Below are 12,293 nucleotides of genomic sequence, written 5' to 3' on the forward strand. Positions count from 1 at the left end.
GGCCGTGCCTACGACCCCGATGAGACCCAAAGACATGGAGGAGGCGGCCCGGCAAAGGCAGCTCGACATGGAAGAGGCCGCCCGGCAAAGCAGCTCGACATCGAGGCCGACAACGTCAAGGCCAGGCAGAGGCAACTCGACATCGAGGCCACCAATGCCGCCACCAAAGCGAAGGAGGTGGCCCTTGCGATCATGAGCGTGGACTTGTCGAAGATGAGCGATAAGACGAGGGTCTGGTTCGAGGCCAAGCAGAAGGAGATGCTCGACGCCGAAGGCCTGAACTAGGTCGTCCGATCGGCGTGGCCGTTCTTTTTGGAGGCTGGCATGGGTGTCGCCCGCCCGCTGGGCCGTTGGCAGTGTGCCGGCGAAAAAACATTCATTTTGAAGGTCGGCTGTGTTGCCGGCCGCTGGCTGTGTTGCCGGCGAGGACAACTATTTATTTTGGAGGTTGGCTGTGTCGCCGGCCGCTGGCTGTGTTGTCGGCGATGGTCGTGTAGGCCGCTGGCTTTGTTGCCGGCGTGATAAACTCGGGTCGTGAACTGGGGCTTGGCATTTGAAACGTTTTTTTTTTTAAATAGACGCGGACAGGATGAGGCAAAAGGATGCGGCCGCGCGCTGGGCGCATGGCCACCACATCCCAAGACAGGCCTGGATACGACTCTAAATTTCTATCCAAAAGGACAAAAACCGAATAAAATGAACGTCTGTTTAAGATCGCGCGGAGTTGGCCTAACGGAATCAACGACGCACAGACCTTTGCTGGCAGGACCAAAGGACGGTCTCTCTGTCGCGCGCGCGCAGGCGTAGGGTGGGGGTGTCCGGAAAACCATGGAGATGGAGCACACCACGTCTTGCTGCCGGGCACAGACCACCCCCACCACTACCATTAACTCATGCTGATCCTACTACTACTAGCGCTGTACCATTGTCACAAAAACAAGTGGCCACTATTTTTCACTCTTAGGGCCTCTTTGATTCGTAGGATTGCAAAAATATAGGAATAGAAAAAATGTAGGATTGAAATGGTATGTCCATTGAATCTCTATAGGATTTGAGTTTGTTTGATTGTGTTATGGGAAAATCAAAGGATTTTTTCCAAGAGGTTGGAGTGAATGTTAGAATTCCTGTGAAATGTAGTACAAATAAATCCTTAGGAAAAAATCCTACAAGATTCAATCCTACGAATCAAACGACCAACGTAGGAAAAATTCCTAAGGATTACAATGCTTCAAAAATCCTATGAAAATCATTTGAATCAAAGAGACCCTTAATGTGAGGCCAACAAGATTCAAGCAATGCAAGTTTGGGCTTAGATTGCCCAACTTTGAGTGACTAAAGGCCTGTTCTAATCTCCTCCAGCTTCTAACTCCATCAACTTCACGCATGATTTTGACCCCAAGCATTTAGGGCCTTTTCTAAAACTCTCGAGTTGCAAACTTCACGATTTCTTAGAGGGAAGCCAACCCGAACACTTTGCCTCCAAGAAGCTAAACTCTCCATCTCCAAACTTCACAATTTCTCATAGAGGAGCCAGCCCGAACGCTACAATATCATATAAAGTTGGGCACTACTCTGTTTTCTAACCATTAGTCCTCCCGGAAACCTTGTTTCAGAATCATCCTTAAGTATGAACGATCCGAAGAGAAATTAAAAAGTTCTCGGCCTTCATAAGACAATCCCAAATGTGTGAACTTCCTGGTTTTCACAGAACATGGGACAATGCTTTCAAGCCAATGTACTTATTACGCAAGAGGTCTTGACGCACTTCATCCTCTGTAAGAAGCTTAAATCGCCATTTACCGAGGAGCGCAATGTTTTTAGTTTCCAGGTTATGGATTCCCAGACTACCCTACTCTTTTGGACAACTAATAGCATCTCATTTTGCTAGTCGACATTTCCCCCTTTTCTGGTCACTTTGTGAGAGAAACCGTGATCTATAATAGTCCAGCTTATGCAAAATTCATTTTGAAAGTTGATAGAAGCATAGTATATATAAGAACATATTACCTAGCACCGAGTTTATAAGGAGTAACCTTTCTCTAGGATAAAAGTTCTCCCTTTCAACTACTAGTGCGCTTTTCAACATGCTCTACAATATGCTTCATGTTGATATTTGAAAGCCTATGGCAGTGTATCGGGTTTCCCAAGAATCGAATAGGGATTTGATTGTGCTTGCAGCCGGCAAATTTGACATAGTAGATGAAGGCTTTGCGAGCCTCACGGAAGCGTAACAACTCACTTTTATAGAAATTAATTCTTAGACTTGATAACCGCCCAAAATTAGATAATAATAATTTAAGTTTCTTTTGCCTTTGCCATGCATAAGTGCACCTACTACCCTCCCCCCTATCGTCTTCAATGATTAATGACAACATGGTAAAGGGAGTAATGTGTTTGTTTCCTATACACATGTGAAAGTCCGAAGTATTTGGCTTAACCAGTGGGTTATGGCCCCTAAAAATGGTGTGCGAGCATGAAAGTCTTTGATATACCGGGTGAAGAATTGAAGGTTGCTGACTAGATTTTATTTACTAGTTTCTCTAATCCTTCATTGAGTCGTTAGGGCAAACTCTAGTATTATCAAGTCAAAGTAAAGCAAGATTTGAAGTCTTTGTATGTGCTCAATCATAACCCATATTCTTCAATGAGTGAAGACTTGGAAATATCCTTCCAAGTGAGCATACTAGCTCCCATAGTGAAGTTAATTCTTTGGATCGCCCGAGTTAGTTTATTCGTTGAGGAGTTGGCAAAATTGCCGCTCAAGTTATCTCAAGTACTTTGAAAACAGGGCACACCGGCTTGAATGTTTTGACCGTTGGTAGGTGCCATCTGCATGTTGGTGGGAGCGTCCTGTCCAACGATCATGTCAGCCCCTCAGTCTATCTACCAACTATAAATAGCCCAACAACCCTCGTTGTTTTTGGTTGGTTGCTCGAGTTGGATTGTGAAAAGTGTAGCGGTGAGCATCTCTTCCTCGCATGGATTTATGCCAAATCTGAAGTGAGGAAAACCTCTCATAGACAAACCTGAGTTACGGTTGAGCATGAACGAATAATTAGATCGAGCATAGCTTTTGAATTGTTATTCCTAAGGAATTGGCATCCTCTAGACAATTAGGTATTGTTCTGAGCATCCAACAAGTGGATTTGCTGAAGAACCAGCTTCTACTGATCTAGAGGTCATCACAACATCTACCACGAGTGTTGGGCTAGTTTCGAGGAACTTAACTCAAGGAAAACAAGGTGACAACTAGTGGTTCTCGGAGCAGTGTGCTGAGCATCTAAAACGAAGACATAGAACTATTGCCAACATTTTAAACTTGGGTAAACAAATTTGTCATCTTTATTAGTGGACGTTCTGTCACATTCATGTACTTTTAGAAGATTGCTTGGTTTCCAGGAACTCATCTCTGCGCCAAAGTAAGCTATTTTCCCTACTCTATTTTCTTCTGTTGCGAAGACTTTATCTATGTGTTTTTATATGCGTTGTAACTCTACGTTAAGTTGTTGTTTGCATGCTCCTGTGAAGACTTTATATGTGCACTACTTAACTTTTGTTCCTTTGTTTTTTCCTTGCTCCGATTACTTGGTGTGATAACTTTCTTAAGTAATCACTATCTAGTCACTTAGTGGTTCTCATACATGCCTCTATGTTTTTGGTTGTTACAATTCTTCATTCCCTACAATTTAATTTAACTATTTCATGTAACATCCCAAAATTCTAAATTTTGGAATGTTATAATAAATAGATAGACTTGATGGATTGTTTGATTGATTGACTGAAAGTGAGTGAAATTCGAAACTTTTTGAAAGTTAAATGAGAGGGAATAAAAGGACTTTCCCAAACTTTCATTTTTGCATTTTATGCTCTCCATGAATTCAAATACTTTTCATCACAAAACCCTGGAGAGAAGATGACATGACTTCTTCCATTTATATAAATGAAAAGGGTTTTTGAAAATATTTGAATTTCATTTGGAAATATTTTCCAACTCAGAAACTTGATGCAACTCAATGATTTTCACGAGAGAAGATAAAATGACTTCTTCAAATTATGAAATATGAGTTGGGAGTTTCAAAGGATCAATTTCAAGTCCTTTTGGAATTAATTTTCAATTTGAATTTATTTGAGTTTTATTCAAATTATTTTTCTCCAAAAATAAAATATATGGAAAGTAGGGTAACATGATTCCCTACAACAGAAAATTGGAGAAAAATTAATTTGAAATCATTTTGGTATTTTTAAAATAATTTTTGTTGGATTTTAATAGACCAGTAGCACTCTTTGATTTATCTGAATTTGTGTGAATTTTATTTGAAGTTATAGAAATGTTCATGTCGTAGAAAAAAAATTCTGAAAATTTTGATATATAATATGCCTATATAAAGTTTTATTTTATTTTTGCTTTTCAGTTTATCGCGTTCTGTTAAAAAAAACTGCGCGCGCGCCTGAAACTAACTGTCGCCTACATGCACAGTATAGTACTTCTGGCGCCCCATTGTTTTTTTTCTCTTAAATAGGCTAGGCCCAGCCAGTCTTTTTTTTTCTTAGGCAGAATTTTGTAAAAAAAAAAACTGCACCGCGCGGCCGGCCGAAGGCCTTTAGGCCCATCGCCTCTTTTCTTCTCTGTTTCGTATATTTTCGTCTACGTTTAGTCCCACATTGCCTAGCCTTTGACCCTTAAGCCTCTTTTCCATCAATAAATATAGACCCATAGAGCCTCCAAAAACCATCCAATTCAGGTTAATTCAATATTTTGGTTTGACTAGATTCATTTAAGAAAAATATATTTCTCCTCTCCGGCGTGACTTCTGAAAATTGTCTCCTCTCTCCAAAGTTATCTTTTCTCTGCCTTATAAAGGTATCTTTCTTTGTTTTTTTTCTTCTTATACCTCTGTAGTTTATTATTTTTAGACTAATATGATAAAATAATTAGATTATCAATTAGTCTACGTATTTATACATTAGACCCTAGCCGTAGCTATTTTTTCTTCCGTAAAACAGCTTGGCCCTGATTTTTCAAATAGCCATAACTTTTTATTCGTTTGTCCAAATTCAACGAAATCAACGCCCACTTCTTCGTTACGATCTCCTCTATCCAGTAATCCAACCCAAACATGTTTTTGAAAAGTTTAAAATTTGAATTAGATCAGATTTGAATTCAAACTTCGTTTGATCATAACTTGAGTTTCGTAGCTCCGTTTGAGTTGATTCTTTTTGCAAATCGAAGCTCTTGACCTAAACATTCTAATAAGGCCAAATTCACATAATTTTGGTACTGTTAGAAATTGTTTTATGTTGCAAGAGTTATTTGCTTGGTTTTGACGTTTTCCGAATTGTTTTCTTTGTTCTCTCCAATCTTTGAGTGATTGCTTATGTGTGGTTACTATTGCTTGCTTACAATAGATTGACCGGAGTGAGACGAGTAGATCTATCAAGATTTTTGAGTGCGAATCATCTTCATCAACATTGCAGGCAAGTTCACACTTTGATCATATCCCCTTCCATACCCAGTTTTATGCATTAGCTTCACCCTCAAACATTGCATGAGTAGGATTGATAACATGTGGGTATTGGGAAGTAGTTGATGAGGTAGGAACCTATTGCCCTGCATTCAAACCTTGGGAGTTACTTTTACGTTATGCTTACATGGCCATGCTATGCTCGTAGACGTGGATTGGGTTTTGAGAGTATCCATGACAGATGTGAGAGTGTTAATTAATGGTTTACTTAAGGTGGCAACTTAAACACACATCTGGGTGGATTGAGGCACCTGGGTATTCCAGGACTTGCCTGTCTAGGCACCTGGGTATTCCAGAACTTGCCTGTTTTTCTTTTGGACCGCCACCCAGGCTCAAAGGGATCATGAGATTATTCATACTAGAAACTTCCGTGTGCAGCCACAAGCCATTATGGGCTCTGGCATAGTTGATTAAGTCGTGCGAACTCTTACAGGGTAGACTAGCAGATGTAGGGGAAAGTAGGTGTACCGGTCTATCCAACGTAAGGTGCTAGCGCTTCTGAAAGGCTATGTCTCGGTCATCCGTTTCTCAAACACCATGTAGTGCGAGAAAACCAACGGAGGAGATCGAGTCTTGTGGGGAAAAGTGCGCAAACCTCTGCAGAGTGTACAAACTAATCATGATTAGCCGTGTCCCCGGTTATGGACATCTTGAGTATCTAGTTCTTGGATTATCCTGTTGATCTCATCACGTTACTTTAATTAATTTTGTTGGGTTTTAATGATGTTACTTAATGGGGATTGAGAATGCTGTCAACCATTCTCAATGTTCAACAACCACCATGATAGTTAATTAAAATGTATTCCTTTGCAGTAGGGAAAAATTGGCTTTTCGCAAAAACCTTATAACCATAGAGCTTTTCCACCAGCCAAATATGCATGTAGTGATAGCCTTTGTTCATCATTTTCTCTATGGTGTGAATTTGCCAGTACATTCAATGTACTAACCCGTTTCGGGCTGCAACGTCTCATGTTGCAGGTTTCTTACGACGAGTAAGTGATACGTTAGGGTTACGATTTCTACACTCAACTTTGCCGTTGGTGTTGATGGGAATCCACAACCTTGTTACTTCCGCTATTTTGGATTTGAGGTAATAGTATTTACGTTACTTATACATGTGATTTACCTCTGTTATAAATCCTCGAGTACTGTGTGTGTCAGCATACCGATCCAGGGATGACACTTAAGCACAGAGACTTGACCCATTCGGGTCGGGTCGCTACATTTCATCACCGCTATCTAAAGAATTCATAACCTCTGAAGAATTTTTAAGAATGCCTATTCACCCACTCTCTAATCGCCCTACTGATTAGTGATATTTTTGCACATTATCCCACCATTGTTTAAACCGGACAATCCTAGAATTCTCGAGGGAATCACTTTGATATAGCCACCAATGACTAATGGATGTAAGAAATTTTGAAATCCTTTATTTAATGTGTTTCCATGGATAATGGACCAAGAGATGGAATAAAATCATCATATATAAGGAAACACCAAGTGTGGGAGCCAAGCCAAGTCAATTGGAGGTGCCACAAGGGCAATAGAGCAAAAGACAATGGTTGGTACGAGCGGGGCCACTCATACCAACGGTCCTACCCACCGCCAGGAGCACCATGACATTGACCTCATCACACTTTATAAAGAGGGGCATGCCTAATTCACGAAGGAGTAGCACCCAGAGACGTCCGGAGCGATAACTGTGAACCGGAAGCCATTCACAAACCCTAGCTGCCGCCATTTTCAATCTCATATCCATATCCATCACCTTCATCAGCATCGTAGCAATTCTCCACGAGTTAGCCATACTTGTAATCGGTGCATCGCAATCAGCAAACACTGTAAGACTATTTATCAATTAATTGTTCATCTTTATGCCGTCTCAATGAGTGCTCTTGCAACCAGATCATGATGTGTGAGTAATTCCATAAAGCAATTGGTTTAGGCAAGGGTATCTGTGAAGGGGATCATTGTATGTCTTTGCTTAATTGACATTATTTGTTTGTGTGATTCGCAACATAATTGTATTTTGTCTTCTTCTCGAGGAGGTAAGAAGCGATGATGCATCGAATGCTATTCTGAGAACTAGTGACAAAAGGGTTAGTACAATAGCGGAAAGCAATTCCCTGGGGATATATGAGATGTAGTGATTAAACGACCAATGCTCTAATATCGAGAAATCCTTAATAACATAGGTAACCCCATGCGACAACAAGGGCCAGCGGTAGGACAACTAACTCCCGATGCAGGTCGTGACCGACGGTGATGTACTTTGGACATATCCCCCACTTCACCACGCCATGAGCATATTGTAACAAGTGTCTACCAGGACCATTAATATCAAGAGAAGATCCCACACATAAGTACAAGGTTGTAAGTGTAAGTCACTAAGTCCTCATCCCCATGCTTATTTCCATATCATTGTTTACACCTAAAAGGTTGTTTAAAAGGTACGTGAAGCTGGAACATTTTGTGAGACCAACAACTTGTTTGAATCTTTGTCATAGATTACATCCTCCTATGGGTTCGATACCCCGGGGTCACTCCTTTAGATAGGGTAAGGAACTTTCTACCATCCGAAACTGGATCATAAAGGGTCAACACCGACTCGATCTTTGACAATGTTATGCCATAAATGGAATCACGGCTTCTGCATATCGTGGTATTGATAGCCAACCATATACAAGGTTTGAAATCACTTGACTAATTTGACCAAACCTCTTGGCATGCTCGACAAGAATTTCCGACATATCAACCATACTATTAAACATTGGTGATGGAAGGTCTCCTCGTCGAAGACCTTTTTATTAATCTATAAGTAGTGACAATCATTGTTATTCAATTCTATGGATACGCTTCCACTAAGCACAAAGTTACCAAACCATTTCATACATTAAGCGGATAATCTTTCACTTTATTTTGAAAGAAATTGCCATTTGGCTTTGTCATAGACTTTTAAAATTAGTTTTAAATATAATCACTATCAATACGATGCAACCCTGCTTAATTATACTTTTCATAGGGTCTCTTTGATTTGCGAGATTACGAAAATATAGTATAATAGAAAAACACATAAATATGATGGGACTATATGTGCAAACACAGGATTGACAACACATAATAATTTTCAAAGCCTGTGTGATTGGCTCGCATAATTGAGAAAAATGAAGTCAGACCACATGAACAATATATATTGCCATTGAAAATGTCAACATTGGACTTTGTATTAAGGAATTCTAAAAGGGATCTAAGTTGGTAGAATTTTTTTTGTTTTAAGTTTACACGATAAATTCCTCTAGTTTTCACTTTGCTCTAGCCTTTTAATTGAAGGGATTATAGTTTCACAAAAGATTTTTTCTTCTATTTCTATGTTTTTCCCCACATATCCTATGAACCCCCAAAAAGGATTGTATGTGTTTACAATATATAGTCATAATCAAAATAGAGGAAATAGTCTATGCTATTTTCTAAATATTGCAAACAATAACCCGTGTGAATAAGGCTCACACTCATTTCAAGAATCAAAATTAACCGTCAGTTTAACCAAAAAAAAATGTATGTTATGTGTGACAAAAGTTATACCCTTGAAATTGTATTCAATGGTATAAGTTTTAAGTCACCTAAATTATATATTATTAATCTAATCGATGATAAAATTTAAATCTTGAAATGTGCTCACACCTTATTTATCATAATGGAAGGAGTCCCAAATTATAACCATTCTATACTAGCACAGATCCACAAAAATTTATAGGACTCCCTTTTTTGGAATCACAAACTTCACTTCTTAATCACAAGTATTGCACTTGTTTCCTAAAAAAATATTACAATTGTTTGTCATACAAGCTTGTAGCATACTAGAGAAAATTTTATCCAGTGGCATCTCTTCCTGTTTTCAATAGGTTTCCTAGCACACATATGTGCCATCTAATTTGCCTCCCATTGTATATAGACTAGATGGCTGACAAAGTGTATTGGTGCGTTTCTGAAAGGTATGCTAAATGATGATTAACCTTGATGCAGTTTTAGTGGCAAATTGTTGGACTCTTTTGTGCATTACTCATGGTATCTACTAAGGCGATCCTATCTCTCCATACTTGTTTCACCTTGCGTCTAATGCTTTGCCTCTTTCGTTGAATGGTGGCATACACGAAGGGTTTCTTCAAGACTTCAAGATTTGCAGACATAGTCCATGTTTCTTCGATCTTCTCCTTGCAGATGATATTAGGAGGAAACTTTGAGTTGGTTCCGGAGATTTTAAAATATACTAATAAAATATGAGTTGGGGTTGGACACCATCAAGCCTAAAGGGCGTATTAGGCGTACAAATAATAAGGTCTTCGATCGAGCATTGTTGGCGAGACAGGCATGGCGCCTACTACAACCCCAAATAGCCTTTTTGCTATATTTTTTACGGACAAATATTTCCTTATGGGCGTCTATTTGACACGATGTCCACTCAAAATATGTCACCATCGTGTCAAGGTATTGTGCACGGTTTGGATATGTTGAATAAGGATGTGTGTCAAGCTTTTCTACGGTGAGTAGACCACAAGCAATAAATGAGACCCCTTTTCCGATGTTTGGTTTATTTGGCAATTCTAAGATTTTCTATGATAGTCTATCAAGCACCTAATACATCTCAAACGTGTCTATAATTCTTACTTATTTCATGCTACCTTTATATTATTATTGTATCACTTTGACATCAATTTTATTAGACTAACCTATTTAATCAAGTGCCCAATGCTAGTAGTTTTTTTGGACTTCCAAGGGACTCACCTCTTTAAAAGGCAAAAAAAGGAAAACATATTTTCCCAAGTTTTTCATCGAGAGGGAGCCAAAGGGACTAGAGGCCTATGGGGAGGCCCCCTTGTGGGCCTTACGTGGCCCTGCCTCGCGGCCTAGGGGTAGACCGCTAGGTGGGGGCACATGGGCCCCATATGGTTTGCATCCATAGCTTTTTCTTCTTCCGCCTTTATATTCCTTCGAAACACCCAGCTACATCACACACGTTTCTACAACTTTGGTTTGTTTTATGCTATTTTTATACCATTGTTGTATCGCTTTAGCATCAATTTTATCGGTTTGTTGGAAAATCCTGGTTTGATGCCACAATGATATAGAAATATCTTGAAGTTAATTTGACAATCTTGTATGTCGAAAGGCATTGCGCTTCTGTCGAAAGGCATGTTCCCCGATGGGCCGAGTGTTCACCCACTTCAGTCTTCGCCTTTAGAGAGAAAGTTGTGCCCACTCCAGCAAGAAAACGTGATGGTGATCAATATGAATATATTGGTTGTGTGTATTGTTGGAAATATGCCCTAGAGGCAATAATAAAATGGTTATTATTGTATTTCCTTGTTCATGATAATTGTCTATTATTCATGCTATAATTGTATTAACCGGAAACCGTAATACATGTGTGAATACATAGACCACAACATGTCCCTAGTAAGCCTCTAGTTGACTAGCTCGTTGATCAATAGATGGTCATGGTTTCCTGACCATGGACATTGGATGTCAGTGATAATGGGATCACATCATTAGGAGAATGATGTGATGGACAAGACCCAATCCTAAGCCTGGCACAAGATCGTATAGTTCGTCTGCTAAAGCTTTTCTAATGTCAAGTATCATTTCCTTAGACCATGAGATTGTGCAACTCCCGGATACCGTAGGAATTCTTTGGGTGTACCAAACGCCACAACATAATTGGGTGGCTATAAAGGTGCACTACGGGTATCTCCGAAAGTGTCTGTTGGGTTGGCATGAATCGAGACTGGGATTTGTCACTCCGTGTAAACGGAGAGGTATCTCTGGGCCCACTCGGTAGGACATCATCATAATGTGCACATTGTGACCAAGGAGTTGATTATGGGATGATGTGTTACGGAACGAGTAAAGAGACTTGCCGGTAACGAGATTGAACAAGGTATCGGGATACCGACGATCGAATCTCGGGCAAGTACTATACTGGTAGACAAAGGGAATTGTATACGGGATTGACTGAATCCTTGACATCGTGGTTCATCCGATGAGATCATCGTGGAACATGTGGGAGCCAACATGGGTATCCAGATCCCGCTGTTGGTTATTGACCAGAGAGATGTCTCGGTCATGTCTGCATTATTCCCGAGCCCGTAGGGTCTACACACTTAAGGTTCGATGATGCTAGGGTTATAGGGAAAGTATGTACGCAGTTACCGAATGTTGTTCGGAGTCCCAGATGATATCCCGGACGTCACGAGGAGTTCCGGAATGGTCCGGAGGTGAAGATTGATATATTGGACGAAGGGTTTTGGAGTCCGGAAGTGTTCCGGAGGTACCGGGTGATGACCAGCATGACCGAAAGGTGTTTCGGGAGCCCTGGCAAGTGTTGGGGGGCTTCATGGGCCAAGGGAAGGGGGCAAACCAGCCCACTAAGGGGCTGTGCGCCCCCTCACCTATTCCCATGTAACCAGGGGGTTTGGGGCGCCCCATCTAGGGTTCCCACCTCCTGGCTTGGGGGCCATCACCCAAAGGGGAGATCCCATCTGCCCTGGCCGCCGCCCCCCCTAGGGGAAACCCTAGGGCGCCTCCCCTTGCCCTTGCCCCTATATATAGTGGAGTTTTTGGGGCTGCACAACACATGAGTCTCTCTCTCCCAAGGCGCAGCCCTACCTCTCTCCCTCCTCGTCTCTCGTAGTGCTTGGCGAGGCCCTGCTGGAGTACCGCGCTCCTCCACCACCACCGCGCCGTCGTGTTGCTGCTGGACGGAGTCTTCCCCAA

The sequence above is a fragment of the Triticum urartu genome, chromosome 4 (genome assembly GCF_003073215.2).
Source record: "Triticum urartu cultivar G1812 chromosome 4, Tu2.1, whole genome shotgun sequence".
NCBI classification, from domain to species: Eukaryota; Viridiplantae; Streptophyta; class Magnoliopsida; order Poales; family Poaceae; genus Triticum; species Triticum urartu.